This window comes from Melanotaenia boesemani, chromosome 9, assembly GCF_017639745.1.
Source record: "Melanotaenia boesemani isolate fMelBoe1 chromosome 9, fMelBoe1.pri, whole genome shotgun sequence".
NCBI classification, from domain to species: domain Eukaryota; kingdom Metazoa; phylum Chordata; class Actinopteri; order Atheriniformes; family Melanotaeniidae; genus Melanotaenia; species Melanotaenia boesemani.
Genome location: NC_055690.1, coordinates 9,999,030 through 10,003,450, shown reverse-complemented (window position 1 = coordinate 10,003,450; position 4,421 = coordinate 9,999,030). Strand labels below are relative to the sequence as shown.

The 4,421-nt window shown below is 44.6% G+C and overlaps 1 long non-coding RNA gene across 1 annotated transcript; it reads left to right on the top strand.

Annotated features, from left to right (window-relative positions):
- Nucleotides 1-3,780: 3,780 nt before the first annotated feature.
- LOC121645575 lies at nucleotides 3,781-4,421 on the top strand. The gene is made up of 3 exons (XR_006011450.1): nucleotides 3,781-3,998; nucleotides 4,081-4,157; nucleotides 4,352-4,421. It is a non-coding gene; the product is annotated as an uncharacterized LOC121645575 (long non-coding RNA).

Genomic DNA, 4,421 nt, shown 5'->3' with positions numbered 1-4,421 from the left:
TTTCTCCGGTCGCCGTTCTCACATCAAGGCTAGTTTCACTTGAGGTGACCTGTCCTGCTCCAGCTCCAACCACCTCACGTCCACAGCCAGTGCTAACGCCTCCTGCAGGGTACTGGGGTGAGCTAGTTGTGTCTGCACGCGCAGCTCTCTGGGGTTTATGGCTCGTATGAACTGGTCTCTTGCTAACTCACTCTGTACATCGGCAGTCATGTGGCTGTATGCCCGTCTTGCTAGGGTCTCAAATGTCATTAGCCAGCGCCCTGAGTGGTTCTCCAGCCCGCCTCATCCTACTTGCCAGCTCTGAACGTAGCACACCCGGTTGTTTATACTGTCCAAACCGCCGCTGAAGAGCACCAACGAATGCCTTATAGTCATTCCGTTCGGCGGCTGAGCACAACAAACATGTCAGAGCCTCGTCCGTGAGGCACAGAGCCAGCTTGAAGTGCCATGCCCTCCTCAGACCATCCGGCTGCCTGTGCTAACAGCTCGAATTGGCATGGAACGCTTCCCAGTCCGCCTTCCCATTATACTTGGGCGTTTCATTTGAAGCTGGCTACCATGGGCGCCGCCATCTTTGTTTACATGCGGTCTGGCGGGATGCTCGTGCGACTCTCTCGCGGGGTTTTCAGCCCTCCGGCGGCGCTCTGCAGCGCCCACTGAGCAGTCCCAGCCACACTAGTTAGCTTCATAGCATATCCTTCACATGAGCCTTGCGGTCCCGCCGGCCGGTCGAGCTCCTCGTCCCAGTCCTAACCCTCGTCCGGGTCGCATCATCAGCTCCTCCTTCACCCCAGGACAGATGTAAGGCACGTTGCGTCGAGCAGCCCATTCTTCCTCGTACGACGACAGGGGTAGCCACGGAAAACGACAGTGCGGAGCAATTGGCTGTTCACTTCTGACACCAATGTAACGGCTTCTCGACTGTAAGGATGACTCGGTCAGGTTGCTTTTATAACTGCTCTTTTAATCAGCTGAACATGGGTCGCTGTTGGCCGCGACCAAAGCCGTACAACTTCGCCCGGAACTCTCTCTCTTCTTCTACGCTCTCCCCTCTTCTTCTACGCTCTCTCATCATTAACACTGCAGCATAACAGATGGAACATGCAACCTTAAGTAACACAGAATCATGCTAACCACAACACATTACAATACTAACCTTTGGTCAACTTCAGGCGTGGTCATCCGTCGTCTCTGCGCTAAATATCCTGCTGCTTGTGGTTTCTTTTGATAGGCCTCGTGTTTGTGCATGAGAGAGGAGGAGCGGGGTGTATCAGCTGTCAGTACGTGTGCATGTGTCAGTTGATCCACACTGAGCGTTTGCGAGTCCACCAATAAAGCTAATAAAGACTTTTCTTAAAACATTCCGATTAAATGCATGAGGCAGCATCAAGGAGCGGCGGGGTGGAATCTTGGGAGCTTGGAGTTCATTCTGTGGCTCTGTGCACACACATCGTCGTATGTGTGGGAAACCCTAACCTCAGCCAAACAGTGGAAATGGACTGATTACTGATGTTTTTGTTCATTTTAACCAGTTTTTTCTTACAAGTAATGGATTCCTCAGACTTGCGTGCAGATGTTGAGTATGAATTTCCCTGCTGCGACACACCTGACTCAGATTAATGGGTCATTAACAGTTTCTTTCAGAACTTAAAATCTGTTTGGGAGGACCATTTAATTTGATCAGGTTGTTGGAGCAGGGAAACATCAAAAACCTGCTGGACAAGTGGCTGGTGAGTCTTAATCTAAACACTTTATGATGACATATTATTGCAATCATATAAACAACTACAATACATTTATTCACTTGCTAGTTTTATCCATCCATCCATTTTCTTACTGCTTATCCAGGGTCAGGTCGAGGGGGTAGATGTCCAAGCAGAGAAGCCCAGACTTCCCTCTACCTGCCCACATTTTCCAGGCTCATCCAGGGGGATCCTGGTGCATTCCCAGGCCAGCAAAAGATGCAATTCCCTCCAGCACGTCTGGGTCTACCCACGGGGCTCCTCCCAAAGGGATGTGCCTGGAACACCTCACCAGGAAGGCGTCCAGGAGGCCCCCTGACCAGATGCCCGATCCCCCTCATCTAGTTCCTGTCTTTGTGGATGACCCAATACTGAGGCCACCAACTGGATAAAACGATCTGCTATGATTTTGCTTATTTGCAAGTAACAAGACGGTTTGTCCTTTTTAATTCTTCAACAACCTATAACAAAATATTCCAGGACTTACTCCTGCTGAGTCCTGGAATACTGAATTAAGTGCATTGAACCTGGTAACTTAACAGAACAGCACTCCAGTTCTACACAAAGTATAATTGAATCTGAGCAATGAAATTGACCGTGATAAAGTATTTCTGATACACTAAATGGAAATAACTAGTTTATATTAGGATTGCCTCCTCCCGATCCCTCAAAGTACTGACTTCACAGCGGTGTAGTTTTAAAGGTCCCATATTATACGTTTTTTCAACAATAGGCTCTATGCACGTCACACTTCCGCGTTTTTGGTTGAGGATCTTATTCCGGTCGGCGGTCAAAGCGCAGATAACAGCAGCTATTTAAGGCGGAGTCTGAGAAGAAATTTACACGTTGCCTTTTAGAGTTGCCAAAAATCACATTAATGATGTGGCATCGGATTCCGATCGGCTAGCAAGACGCCCTTGTCTAAACTTGAAAAAAGTTTCAAGTTTTATGTGTCGCCATATTTGTGTGATTTTGAAGGTACGTTGCTAACGCTTTGCTAGCTAGCTTGGAGTAACTGTGGCTGTCATCTTTCGTGATTCACATGTTAGAAAATGTAATGCTGTTTTAATGTTTGTGTTTATTCCGAAAGTCTCAGGAAAAAATAGGGCAAATGAGCTCACTGTGAGAGCTCACTGCTACCGCTCAATGAGGAAAAGCAGAGGCACCTCCATCAGCTAAGAGTAGGAAAAGTTAAAATGACACTGTTCAAAAGTATTGTTACATGTCACGTTCAAGGTTCTGTTGAACATGTTTCAAAGGTTTGTTCTGCACTTGGTTTTACTACTTTTACGGTTCAGGCATTGCTTTAAAAAAGTTGGTAGCCAAATGCAGTTCCAGAGTAGCTGCGTGGAAATTAGCTTTGTGTGGGCTGTAGTAAACAAATGGGATTTTCACACTTGATCAACATTTAGAGAAGTCCGGATTTTAACTTACGTTATGCCCGCAAATACAAGTCAAATTCACTCACTCAGCTATTCTTCAAACTGCATAGTGTAACTCAAATCAGGGTAGCGTTTCCCAAAACATTTGTAGCCCCTTGCTGTAACAGATAATATAACAGAAAGCAATTGAACAATATGCAACATAAGGAAACTCTTAGGGCTACCAGGGTTTCAGGAAACACTATCCTGTTGCCTGTCTTTTTTACTTCTTTACACTTGGCTCCAGTTTTAGTAGGCCTACCTTACAGCTGATTTACCTCATCACCTCAAGCAAGAGGCAGTAGGAGAAAAAACCTGCACTGTTCTGTTAGTGGCACTAGGCTTCTATGTTTAATGTAGGACTCATTATATTATATGTATATATGTATATATATATATATATTATAGTTGAATAAGTCCCTGCAAACTAATATATTTTAGCAAGTTCAAGCACAACTATATTATATTATTGTGCATGAATTTGTTAAATTATTGTTTAACAAGTTCATGCAAAACAATATATTAAATTAGTGGCTTGCATCACTAACGATGGTAGAGGGCTAGTTTTGCTCCTGTTGCTCTTGCTTGTTAGCCTCATTTTGAAAAAAAAAATCTTTTCAACTTCACCTCTGTGTTTCAGGTGACATTACGTGACTCACAGCCAGTTATATTGGTCAACAGTCACTGTTCCTGTGTAGCTGGATGTGGAATGTGCAACCACTTGGTTGCTTTGTTATATCAAACAGCCCATTACTCTGTAAGTGGTATGTCAGTCGTACCTCCAGTCCTTGCTTGTACACAAACCGAACAGAAGTGGCATAAACCCCGATCATTGGTTTGTATTACTTGAATAAACAAACACTTGAATCAATCTTTATTAGTACATTTTCTCCTAACACGAACTTTTACATAAATAGGGAGTGAAGCCAGGACCTGTCGACACCATGGTTGTCAGAAAGGCCAAACCAGGTGCTACCACAGCCAGTGGAATTAGGTGTATAATAGATGATGTATACAGGCAGACTATAATTTGTTGTAAGAAAAAACAATGTATTTATTACCTGATTGTGTACCTTGTGTATTTTAGAAAACATTACACGATTCACAGACTGTTTTATGGCTTTCTGGAGTACAATGCATGTTATTGTAAAAATGCATGTTATTGATTGCCTGATGATGTTGTTTCAGATCTAAACTTTACAAGGGCTACAGTGGTGATCTCCCAGTCCCATCCACACTCAACCCTGGACCTGCCTAC